The following is a 13,704-nucleotide window of genomic DNA, read 5'->3' as shown; positions in this document are numbered from 1 at the left end:
CTGCTGGTGCAGAAAACACGTGGCCTCACACACTCTGCAGAACAGATCTTCCCAGTCAACAAACTCACGTGGGCAAAACTGCGACTTTATTTTTCTGTAACTCCATGAATTTTTAAAATCTCTCCTCCCTTCCTCCTATGGCAAAATAGTTTTTGTGAAATGGGCACATTGATTATCATTTTCAAGTTTAAATTAAGTCCCAGCAGTTCCACTTCTAAGGAAAAGCTCTCCAGCCAACACTGTCAAGTATGAGATACGGGTATAAAATCATGTATACCGTGTTACCATTTGTATATATCCAGAATATTTCTAGAATGATGCAAAAGCAACTTTTAACAGTGCTGGCTCTGGGAGAAGAAATGGGTGAGGGAAGGAGAGAGAAGAGGGGGAGAAAAATTTACTTTTCACTGAATCTCTCTGTGCAGTTTTTAAGAAAAAAATTTTATTGAGGTGAAATTCACACAACATTACAATTGTAAAGTGCACAATTCAGTGGCATTTAGTACATCCCCAGTGTTGTGCATCCACCAACTCTACCTACTTCCAAAACATTCCATCACCCCAAAAAGGAAACCCTGTACCCCTTAAACAATCATACCCCTTCATACATTTTACATGTTCCTGCTATATCAGCAAGGGTCCCGACAAGAAAGAAATGGCCCACTCAGAGGGGCAGTTAGAGAGGGGAGGCAGGGTTAAGGGAGCCACGAAGGATGGCGAAGCAACAGCAGGGAGCTGGATACTCCTGTGGCCCCAAGCCATCTGGGCTGGATGTCGGATAGGACCTTCAGCTGTCAGGACAAGGATGAAGCTGCTGCCCAAAGGGCAGCCATCAGGGAGGGAGTGAGAGGAATCAAACTCACAACCTCTTTCTGCCTGTCCTCTGTTCTCCAGCTGCCATCTGTATTGGCCTAACTCAGCCAGAGGCCAGGGGCCCTGGTGATACCCACACAGGTGAGCTTTGGGGGACCAAGCCAGTGGAGAGGGAATCTGGGGGGCAAAGGCAGAATAACCTGCACATGGTTATAGACACTTTTCCAAATCAAGTTCGTTAACTTTTTTTATTTTTTTCTTTGCGGTACGTGGACCTCTCACTGTTGTGGCCTCTCCCGTTGCGGAGCACAGGCTCCGGACGCGCAGGCTCAGCGGTCATGGCTCACGGGCCCAGCCGCTCCGCGGCATGTGGGATCTTCCCGGACCGGGGCATGAACCCGCGTCCCCTGCATCGGCAGGCGGACTCTCAACCACTGCGCCACCAGGGAAGCCCCGTTAACTATTTTTAAAGCTCAGCTAAATCAGACTCAGCGGTTCCCTGTCCTTCCCCTCAGCACCATGTCCCAGCATCAACCCTACGTGTGAGATGTACTTGGGGTCCTGGTCCTCAGGTGGGGTCAACCCTCCACGCCAGGACCACTGAGTACCCATGCTCCCATCAGCCTCTGTTGCCAGCCTGCCAACCCTACCCTCTCCTCATGTGGACCCTTGGCCCACTGCCTGCATTGAGGAGCGGGACTGCCCAGGCCCTCTGGGCCCTGGTGCCTTGGAACCATCTCCTCCTCTGTGGGCTGCACTGCATACTGTAGGGCCTTGTCACTTTCTTGGGAAGCCTCAGTCCCCACTACCCCCTTCCCTCCTTAGGGCTCAGGAGCCCCTCTCCAAGCCACCCCCCACTCCCCTGCCAGGTCCTGGCCTCCTTTTTGAACTCTCTTCCTTTTCTAGCTCTCAGGATCCCTAAGAATCTGAGGGATGGGGTTGGGGGAGGGGAAACTTGGTCTGCCTCATTATACATTTTTCCAAACCTTTCCAGGTTTTCATCTTAACCAAAGCTTTTGAACTTAAAAGTTAAGAACTTGATGTCATTTTCTTCTCTGATTCAGTTTCCCCTTGGGTGGGGCCTCACCACTTATCACTCACAATGATGTCCCACTGGGCACATTCAATCAGCCCATGAGCACGGCTCTCCCTATCACCTTCTCATGTCCAGTTGGAGCTGGCAGCCACCATCCTCATGATCCAAACAGTTAAATTAAGGCCCAGAGAGGGGCAGAGACCTGCCCAAGGTCATGGGGAGAAGGGGTCAGTGGAAGATTCGGGCGTCAAAGCCAGCCTCCAGGCCTCCTGTCTAATGTGACTTCAATGTATTGGGAGGCAGTCCTAGGGTCCATGCTCTGAATTTTCATGGATTCAGGCAAGCTCTTTCTCAGTCACCTGCCTCCACCAGTTAAGACCTGTGACCCAGCTGAACCTGCTGACCCCTTTTGGGGACATCTCATAGAATCTCCATCAATGCCTCCTGTATTCAGGCTGTACTCAGTTGGATCATGTGCCCCCAAAAGTCATGCACACGCGGAGCCTTGGAGTGTGACCTTATTTGAAAATAGGCTCTTTACAGATATAATTAGTTAAGATGATATCATACTGGATTAGGGTAGGCCCTAGTCCAATGACTGTTGTCCTTAAGAGAAAATAGGGACCTAGACACAGAGAGCAGACAGTCATGTGGAGACAGAGGCAGAGATTGGAGGGACACATCTACCAGCCAAGGAACATAAGGATTTCTGGGAACCACCAGAAGCTAGAAGAGGCAAAGAAAGATTCTTCCCTAGAGCTTTTAGAGAGAGCATGGCCCTAATGACCCCTTGATTTCAGACTTCTGGCGTCTAGAACTGTGAGAGAATACATTTCTGTTTTAAGCCATCCAGTTCGTGGTACTTTGTTCCTGCAGGGAACTAGTACAGACTAAGGGGGAGATTTCTGGTACTCAGAGAAAGCCCCCCGCCACCCGCCGTGCCCTACGTGAATTTTCCACATCTGTTTACAGATGCTGCAGACCCACCATCAGTACTCTTCTTTCCTTTAGCTGATGGAACAGATCCACACTTCTATTTTGGTGCCCCTGGGTGGTCATGTTCCTAGGTCCTCACGTCTGCTTCAGTGCAAATGCTTCTGTCAATTATATCATAGTCCTCAGTGTTGGAAATGTCTCTTTCCTTCCCCTGGACTGGGGTTCCTTGAGGGCAGGAGCCACAGGTCCTCCTCGGATCCCCAGCCTCCAGTGCAGGGCCTGGGGGAGGTGGGCTGTGCGGATTAAACCCCTTCCTGGGGCTGCGTCCAGCCGACGGTGAGGCAAGGTTGCAGGATGTGGGCAGTCGAGGTTAGCAGCCACTGCAGGATCTGAATCCAGATTGGTGCTGAGAACCCCTTGGGCTACGACGTGGCCTTTTAAAGTCAGTGAGGAGGTTTTCTGGGGGCCCAGAAGCCCTGAGCCCATTGGCCAGACTTCCTGGGAGAACCAGAGTGGATTTGCATGAAAAAGAACACTGGCTTCATTGAAATTCTCCTCGTCTTGAGTGAAACAAAATCACAAAGAAAAGGAAAGTTTTAATCCTGAGCAACTTCACCGCTGAGGGGTGTTTTGAGCTTCTAAAAATAGAGAGGAAATGGGTCTCTTTGGTCCACTCTAGTCACTGCCTCCCCAGCCAACCCCCACCACCCAGTCAAGGCCAACCTCTCATGCAGTGGGAGACAGCTCTCTCTCCAGCAGATGCCCGCGGCGGGTGCCGTGCACTTCTGGAGCCGGACGCAGCTGTCCCCCCCAGGACCCCAGCATGCCGGACAGCAGAGTGACCCCACAGGAGAGCCGGCTGGATGCAAGCCTGGGAACCACCCAAGAACACTTGGGAACCAGGTAAGTTGGAGGTGGGCCTCTGTCCATGGAGCCTCTGGCCGAGCTCTGGACTTGACTCTGCTGTGTGAACCTGGGCAAGATGCTTCACTCTCTGAGCCTCAGTCTCTTCATCTGGGAAATGAAGGGAAGGGTCTGGATGATCTCTAAATGGAATAAGCCCTGGACTGGGACATGTGTCACTTGAAACTGTCTACTCCCCTGTGTGGCCAAGAGGGGCTCAACCGAGGAATGAGGGCATGAGTAGGGGGCTGCGGGTGGATGGAGGAAGAAGTTTTCAGTCAATAGGAATATTTCCCTGTCTCCTCAAGGGGGTCTTTGGCATGTGGGGGTCAATGACAGACAAGGACAGGGGAGAGCCAGAGGATCCGGCTCCAGCTTGCTGTGTGACCTTGGTGGGTCCCTGCGCCTCTCTGGGCTGCAGCTTCCCTGTCTGTACATGAATGCAGAGGTTGAATTTTCCCCAAAGCCCTCCTGCTGTATGTGTTCTGCTAATCTGTGATTCAGAGGAAGCAGATTCAATTTGTCAGACATTCACTAGTGCCCACTCTGGCCCAGGCCCTGTCCATCCAAGGAGTGGTAAGATCCTGAGAAGTTGAGACCCAGTCCTGGCCCAAGAAGCCCTCAACCAGGAGGCATGGAGAAGGCAGACACATGGAACCCCAGGGTCCAGATGCCTGTGGTCTGTGCCCAGGAGGAACACAGGCCAAGAGGAGGAGGGAAGCTTCCAACGGGAGACTCTTGGGACAGGCCTTGGATGGTCAGGAGGGCACTAACAGTCAGAGAGGAAGGGCCATGCGGAAGAAGGGACCAGCATTGCCAGGGTGAGAATATGCGAAGCAAGATGGGGAACTCAGGGAAGGGAGAGGCCTGGGTGGCTGGAGTGTGGAAGGGGAGAAGGACAAGGGAGAAATGCCAGGGGCTGAGCCCTAGGGGGAGAAGTTGCCAGGGTTTGAGCTACAGAGTGAATGGCCATTGTTCTCAATGAGGGGTTACAAGGGAGGAAAGATGGAGCAAATGGAATAAATGTGAAAGTGCCTCACGGGCAGAGGCCCCTCCCAGGGCTGGAGGCCTGGGCCCTGCCCTGGGTCTGCCGACGGAGAATGGACTCCTGTCCTGCCAGAAGCAGGGGCTCCTTACCTTCAAGACCTCCAAGAGCATGAGGTCCAGCCCCCTCCCTGGGAGGGTCAGTGGGGCCCTCAATGTGGGCTGGCTGGAATTCCCTCACCCTGGGGAATGGGCTCACAGAGGCCTGGACCTGCTTTGCAGACTCCATAAAAGAGAAGCAGCAGAGAGCCCCAGGCTGGGGCAGGACTGCTAAGGGTAGGTAGGTGAGGAGCCCTGTGGGGGAAGAGTGGGCTGAAAACTCAGAAGGTCAGTCCCTCTGCTTTCTTGCTTAGCGACTTCGGGTAAGTTGTTGAGCTTCTCTGAGCCTTAGTATCACCGTCTGTACAAATGAAGACAAAAAGCCTGAGCACTATTAACCCTGCAGAAAATTTGGACAGATTCTATCAGCTGGTGTGTATGAAATGCTTTCAAAGGCACAAGGGCCACCCCTCAAAGGCATAGTTAACCTCCTAGCAATGCCTGGGAATTCTCTTAGCAGGCTGCGGGTGCTCATGCCTTGGGTTCCCATCCAGCTCTGCTCTGGACCTAATCTGATTCTGGGCAAGTCACCCTCTCTGAGCCTCAGTTTCTCCATCTGTCAAATGGGGATGAGAATGCCTTGCAGAGTAGTCATGAGGAAAGAACTTTGAACCCTTGTTTAACATTGTTCTCAAGTCAGAGGCCGTTACAGCTGCTGTGATGCCCCTCCAGGCCAGCCCCAGCAGCAAAGGGCTCTATCTCAGGCTTGCCTATCTGTCCTGGCCTTGTGGCCATGGGCCGGCTGCTGCTCCTGGGGGAGGGTGGGCCTACATTCCTCCAATAGCCTGAGAGGGGCCTTATCTTACCCCCTTCCACTTCCCAGGGTTGCAGAGGGGAGGCCGGAGATCAGGGAGGTGGAGACTGGGAAGAGGAGGGTTTGCACACCAGGCTGACCCACACGAATTCCCTTTTGTGCCATACCACTTGCAGGGTTGGAGGGAGGGAGCTGGGCCAGGGCCAAGAGAGGCTGGGTCTGCTGGGCTGGAGCCAAGACGGGTCAGGCGCTGATCTGGCAGCTTGCGCTCTGTGTCCTTTGAGGCTGCGGCTGTAGACCATGCCATCCATCAGGAGTACCCATTGGAGTAGCCCTGTTAAACTCTTGGTGCAGGAGGGACACCAGTCTCCCTGAGCCTGAAGAAGCCCAGGTTGGAGGAAGGGCTTCAGAAGAACCAGAGAAGGAGACAGTTCATCCTGGGTTTGAAGGGTGGTGGATGCCCTGGTGGTAGGCAGGGGCATCCTGTGGACTGAAGCTGTGGTTGTGGAGGAGTTACAGGTGGCCGTCAGACCAGTCAGGTTAACTCCTAAGCTAACTCCTAGGTCTGGATAGGCTGGTGTGGCCAGACTAGGGGCAGCCAGGCATGAGGGCTGCCAGAGCCAGAGGAAGAGGCAGAGAGGAGCCCTGGCAGGCGTGGAAGCAGTAGAAGCAGAAGCAGAGCCTAGTTTGGGGAGGTGACTCTGGCAGCAGTGAATACAGGCTGGAGTTGGGAGGCAGATGCCAGGAGAAGGGAGCCTGCAGAGTCGAGCCTGGCCCAGGGAAGGATGGTGAACTCTCAACTGACCATATTCCCCCTGGGCCCCCAGCTGCCTCTCCCAGCCCTGCCTGCTCAAAGACTGGGTGCCGAGAGGAGTTCCCTCAGAGCCAGGAGTGTGGGACAGGCACAGGAGGTTGCTGCAAGCCCAGTGAAGAAGGCTGTTCTCACTGATAAAGCTTTCCAAGGATGATAGGGAGTGAGCTCCCCATCTCTGGGGTGTGCAAGCATGAGAGGAACAAACCTAATGCAAATGCTATGGAAATGATACAGGCATCCTTAAGAATATGGAATATCCAGGGCCTTCTAGTTTTCCCAACTTCCTCCCCCTCACTTCCCCATAATATGAGAAATGGTTATCGTAGAGTTGCCTTTTCCCTCTTATTTTGGTATCTTTATTATCTGTTTTCATAAGTATACATTCATCTATTCAAAATTATTTATTGTTGAATATGTGAGGTACTATGCTAAGAGAATATCATAGAAAACAAAACAAGCCCCAACTTAAGGAATTAACATACTTGCAGCAAAGACAGACATGAACAAATAATTATCTTTTTTTTTTTGTAAATTTATTTATTTTTGGCTGCTTTGATTCTTCATTGCTGAGTACGGGCTTTCTCTAGTTGCATCGAGCGAGAGCTACTCTTCATTGTGGTACGTGGGCTTCTCATTGCGGTGGCTTCTCTTGTTGTGGAGCATGGGCTCTAGGCGTGCAGGCTTCAGTAGTTGTGGCACGCAGGCTCAGTAGTTGTGGCTTGCAGGCTCTAGAGCGCAGGCTCAGTAGTTGTGGCTCATGGGCTTAGTTGCTCCGCGGCATGTGGGATCTTCCCAGACCAGGGCTTGTACCTGTGTCCTCTGCATTGGCAGGCAGATTCTTAACCACTGCACCACCAGGGAAGTCCCAATAATTATACAATTACTTATTAAACTATAAGTGCAAAAGGTGCCATGAAAGAATTAAGGGGAAAAAGGAGGGAATGTGGTCATTGCCACTGAATTGCATACTTAAAAATTATTAAAATGGAAAATGTTTAATTTCTTAATATCTGACTCAGAGGTTTGGTGAAGTCTTCCTTGGGAAAAGTAACATTTAAGCTGAGACCTGAAAGAGGAGTAGGAGTTGGTAGGGAAAGATGTTTCTAAGAAAAGGCCATAGCACGTGCAAAGGCCCTGAGGAGCTTGCAGTGTTTGAGAAACTAAAAGACCAGTCGGCACAGGACAGAGGATGTGGGAGTATATTATAAGTACCACAGGAAGGCAAGGTCAAGAGTCCCAGGATAAAGGGCAGAGCACATTCCAGAAGTCAGAATCCCTGGGGCAAAGTAACCCTGGGCATAGACCTCTTTTTTTTTTTTTTTTTTAACGATTATTAATTTATTTTATTTATTTGGCAACATTGGGTCTTAGCGGCGGCATGTGGGATCTTCTCTGTGGCACGCGGGATCTTTTGTAGCGACTCCTCATTGCTGTGTGCGGGCTTCTCTCTAGTTGTGGTGCTGAGTGCACGAGCTCAGTAGTTATGGTGCGCATGCTCTCTAGCTGTGGCGGGCTGGCTCCGGAGTGCGTGGCAGGCTTCTCTCTAGTTGTGGCACATGGGCTCCAGAGCACATGGGCTCAGTAGTTGCGGCACCTGGGCTTAGTTGCCCCGTGGCATGTGGGAACTTAGTTCCCCAACCAGGAATAGAACCCGCATCCCCTGCATTGGCAGGTGGATTCTTAACCACTGGACCACCAGGGAAGCCCCGGTCCTAGACATCTGAATACAAGTCTGGATGCTTTCAGGATGCAGATGAGCCTAGGCCAGCACTGAGTTCCTGCAGGGGCTGTAGAGTCACTGGCTGGGGTCAGTAGAGCCCAAGCTGGCCTGGAGTCAGAACGCTGGGCCAGAAGCTGACTCACTCTGTCCCTAGGCAAGTCCCTGAATGGTAGGCTCTCAGGCCAGTGGGGGTTTTTTAGGGCACTGAGTCTAACCCACTCTGTCACAACATTCACATACTGTCAACCTACCCTGACTTGAATACCTCCAGGGATGAGGAACTCACTACTTATCTCTTTGTCCTGCAAAAGACATGGGCAGTGATAGTGGGAGAAAGTCCTATATCACCCTGGGCTCTATGAGTGCCCCCTGGGTCCTGGCTCTAGCCCTCCTCCCCAGGCAGCCCTGGCTCCTTGCAAAGGAGCCTGTGAGGAACATTTAAAGTCAGGGCTGGAAGGTGCTTTGGAAACTGCAAAGGTTGCACCATGTGAAGGACATCTAGGACCTAGCTTGGACTCTAGACCCAAGCAGCTGTAAAATAAGAATTTACATCTGCAAAATATAATAGGTTGTGTGTAAGCAAAATTTTCATATAGTGAAATGTACAGATATGAGTATAATTTGATGACTTTTGACAAAAAGTATATACCCCTGTAATCAACAACTCAGTAGAAATATAGGACATTTTCATCAGCCCAGAATGTCCTCTCTGCTCCGTTCTAGTCAGCTCTCACCCCCATTTGTCCTTAAGCAAACCAGTTTTGAACAGCCACTGTTTTCTGGCGGTTCTTGAACATCGTATAAATGGAATCACACAGTATGTACTTTTCTATGTCTGGCTCCTTTCACTCATCATGACGTTTGCACGATTCCTCCATGTGTGAAGTGTTTCAGTAGTTCATTCTTTTGTACCATTGAGTAGAATGCCGCCGAGTGGCTAGACCACGATTTGTTTGTCCATTTTCCTGTTGAGGGCATTTGAGTTGTTTCCAGTTTGGGGATTTTATTAGTAAAGCTGCTGTGAACTTTCTTGTATAAGGTTTTCTGTGGACATATATATTCATTTTCTTGGAGAAGACCCTAGAAATACAACTGTTGTATCAGAAGATAGGTATATGTTTAAAGAAGCCACCAGAAGTTTTCCAAAGTGGTCATGCCATCACCAAGAGCAGTTTCTGTTGCTCCAAATCTTTGTCAACACTAAATATTGTTAGTCTTTTTAATTTTACCTATTCTGGTGGTCGAATAGTGGTATCTCATTGTGGTTTTAATTTCCCTGATAATGATGTTGAGCTTATTTTCATGTGCTTATTGGCCATTTCTATATCTTCTTTTGTGAAGTGTCTATCCAGATCTTTAGACCATTTTATAATTGTGTTCTTAATCCTTTTATTACTGATTTGCAGAGATTTCTCTGTATATTCTGGATATCAGTCCCTAACTAAATACTTGTATGGAAAATATTATCTCCCAGTTTGTGGCTTATCTTCATTTCCTTGATGCTGTCTTTTGATGAGCAAACATCTTTTTATTTGATAAATCTAATTTATCTAAGTATTTCTTTTATGGTTAGTGCTTTTGCATCCTCTCTAAGAAATCTTGGCCTGTACTAAGGTCACAAAGATACTTTTTTCTATGTGTTCTACTAAAAGCTTTAGCCTTTACATTTAGGCCTATGACCCATCTCAAATTAATATTTTCTTTTTTCCCACATTTTTATCCAGTTATTCAAGTGCCATTTGTTGAAAATGATTTTTTTTCAGTATTAAATTGCTGTGGCTCCTTTGTTTTTTTTTTTTTAAAAAAAAAGTCAACTGTCCATATGTAGGGACCTATTTCTGGATTTCCTTCCATTGAACTATTTTTCTATATTTATGTCAACACACACTGTCTTCATTACTATAGCTTTATATTAAGTCTTGAATCAGATAGTGTTGGTCCTCCAACTTTGTTCTTTTTTTTTTTTCAAGATTGTTTTGGTTATCCTGGGAGCAGTAGACGCCTCTAAGATGCTCCTCAATGAGTCTTACCTTCTGTATTCTTGTGTAATCCCCTACCCTTGAATGTGGGCCAACCTAGTAACTCATTTCTAAGAAGTAGAATATGGCAAAAGTGATGGAATTTCATTTCAGAGATTTGGTTACAAAAAGACCATGATTTCATTTTTACTGCTCTCCCTCATTTTCTTACTTACTTGCTCTGAGGGAGAGGCCCAGGTGGCAAGGGCCTGAGGGAACCCTCTGGTCAACAACCAGTAAGGATTTGAGACCCTCAGCCCAACAACCTGCAAGGAACTTAATTCTGCCAACAACCCCATGAGTGACCTTGGAAGCAGATCCTCTCCCCGTTGAACCTTCAGATGAGAACACAGCCCTGGCTGACAGTTTGATGACAACATCACAAGAGATTTTGAGCCAGAGGCACTCAGTTAAGCCACACCTAGATGCCTAACCCACAGAAACTGTAAGATAATAAATGCTTGTTTTTTAAGTCACCACGTTTTGGGATACTTGTTATGGAATAATAGGTTACTAACACAATAGCTCCTTTGTATTTCCATGCAAAATTTAGAGTTATCTTGTCAGTCGCAACAAAAAAGACTGCTGGAATTTTGACTGAGAATGAACTGAATCTGTATTTCAAGTTGGGGAGAATATCCTGATCAATGAACATGGTATGTATTTCCATTTACTTAGGTCTTTGATTTCTCTCAACTATGATTTGTAGTTTTCAGTTGTAGATGTCTTACACCTTTTTTTCTATATTTGTTCCTAAGAATTGTATGGGTTTTGATACTATGTAAATTGTATTTTAAAGTTAATTTTCTAATAATTTGTTATTTATATAAAAATACAATCGATTTAAAAAAATTGACCTTGTATCCTGTGATATTACTAAATTAATTTATTAGTTCTAGTGTTTCTTTTTTTTTTTTTTTGCAGTACGCAGACCTCTCACTGTTGTGGCCTCTCCCATTGCAGAGCACAGGCTCCAGACGTGCAGGCTCAGCGGCCATGGCTCACGGACCTAGCCGCTCTGCGGTATGTGGGATCTTCCCAAACTCGGGCACGAACCCTTGTCCCCTGCATCGGCAGGCAGACTCTCAACAACTGCGCCACCAGGGAAGCCCTAGTGTTTCTTTTTATAGATCCCCTAGGATTTTTTTATATATACAATTTTGTTATCTATTTTAAAAGATAGTTTTACTTCTTTTACTTCCAATCATTTTGCCTTTTAATTTTTTTTTTTTGCCTTATGGCACAGGCTAGGACCTCCAATATAATGCTGAATAGAGGTAGTAAGAGTGGGCATCCTTGTCTTGTTTCTAATATATTTAGCATTTCCACTGATCTTCATTCCTTCTTGTAAATCCATGTTTTCATCTGGTGTAATTCCTATCAGCCCGAATAAATCCCTATAGCATTTCTTGTAGTGAAGGTGTCCTAGTTAATCTCTTGCTGCTTAACAAATCACTCAAAACTGTGGTGCCTCAAACCAACAACAATCATTTATTATCTCTCATGGTTTATATGGGTCAGTAATTCAGGAGCAACTTAGTTAAGTGGTTCTGGCTCAGGGTCTCTCATGAGGTTACAGCCAAGATGTCAGCCAGGGTAATACTCATCTGGAATTGGAAGACCCTCTTTCAAGCTCACTTATAAGGTCGTTGGTAGACCTCTGTTCCTCACTGGCTGTGTTAGTTTCCTGTTGCCACTTTAACAAATTACCACAAGCTTGGTGGTTTAAGACAGAACTTTATTCTTTCATAGTTCTGGAAGCCAGAAGTCTGAAATCAGTTTCACAGGGCTTAAATCAAGGTGTCAGCAGGGTTGTGCTCCCTCCAGAGGCTCTAGGAGAGAATCCGTTCTTGACCTCTTCCATCTCCTGGAGGCTACCCGCATCCACCCTTGGCTTGTGGTCGCACCACTCCAATCTCTGCCTCTGTGGTCATTTTGCCTTCTCTTCTGTGTGTGTGTCAAATCTCCTTCTGCCTCCCTCATGTAAGGATACAAGTGAGTGCATTTAATGCCCACCTGGATAATCCAGGATAATGTCCCTGTCTCAAGATCCTTAATTTAATCACATCTGCAAAATCCTTTTTTAGGGGGTGGGGAGGAGAGGCATGTAAAGACATGTAAGATAATATTCAGTTTCCAGAGATTAGGAGATGAATATTTGCAGGGGGGGTGGGGCATTTTTCAACTTACTACATTGGTGTTGCCCAGAGACTTTAGTTTTGCCAGTGGACCTCTCTATAGGCTGCTTAAGTGTCTTCTTGACATGACAGCTGGTGGCTGGGCCCAGGGCCATCTCAAAGTTTTCTTTACTCATATGTCTGATGCCTGAGGTGGTAAGACTCAATAAGCTGGGATTGGGAACAGCTGGGGAGCCTCAGTATCTCTATTTCTATGTAGCTTCTTCACATGGTCTCCTTCATGGTGGCTTCAAGGTAGCCAGATTTCTGACATGGTGGGTCAGGGATCCAAAAAACGTGTATCCTGAGAGAGTCAGGTGAAAACCGTATCACCTTTTATGATCTAGCTTTGGAAATTACATAGTGTCACTTCTACTACATTGTATTTCTTAGAAGCTGGTCATTAAGGCTATCCCATATTCAAGGAGAAGAGAAAAAAACTCAGCCTATTGATGGGAATAGTGTAAAGAATTTGCAGACATGATTTCAAACCATCACAGAAGTGCGCTGGTGAAAAATCCTCCCATCCTGCATTTAAATGAAATGTCATTATTTCACTTTGTTTTGAATTGAAATATAGTTGATTTACAATGTTGTGTTAGGTTCAGGTGTCCAGCAAAATGATTCAGTCATATATATATATATATATATATATATATATATATATATATATATAGTTTTAGATTCTTTTCCATTAGAGGTTATTGTAAGATATTGAGTATAATTCCCTGTGCTATACAGTAGGTCCTTGTTGGTTATCCATTTTATATTTGCTTTCATTTTGAAAGATGTTTTTTGAAAGATATTTGATGTTATCTCACAGGTAACTGAGGCTCTGTTCATTTTTTTTTAATATAACAACTTTATTGAGATATAAACTACATGCCATAAAATTTACCCATTTAAAGTATAAAATCCAGTGGGTTTTAGTATATTCTCAGAGTTGTGCAAACATCACCACAGTCCATTTTATTTTATTATTATTTTTTTGTGGCTGTGCTGTGAGGCATGTGGGATCTTAGTTCCCTGACCAGGAATGAACCCTTGTCTCTTGAAGTGGAAGCATGGAGTCTTAATCACTGGACCTCCAGGGAATTCCCCACAGTCCATTTAAAAATATTTTCATTACCCCAGAAGAAACCCTAGACCCATTAGCAGTCACTCTCCATTTCCCCTCAAGCCTCCAGCCCTAGGCAACCACAAATCTGCTTTTTGTCTCTATAGATCTGCTTATTCTAGACCTCTCACTTAAATGAACTGATATAATATATCATCTATTGTGAATGGCTTCTTTCACTTAGCATGATATTTTCATGATTCATCTGTGTGGTATCATGTATCAGTACTTCATTCCTTTTATGGCCAAATAATGTTCCAGTGTACGGACATG

The sequence above is a fragment of the Delphinapterus leucas genome, chromosome 2 (genome assembly GCF_059928025.1).
Source record: "Delphinapterus leucas isolate spDelLeu-1000000601 "Yukka" chromosome 2, BTC_Dleu_Yukka2, whole genome shotgun sequence".
Classification (NCBI taxonomy): Eukaryota; Metazoa; Chordata; class Mammalia; order Artiodactyla; family Monodontidae; genus Delphinapterus; species Delphinapterus leucas.
Note: the sequence above shows the minus strand (reverse complement) of the source record.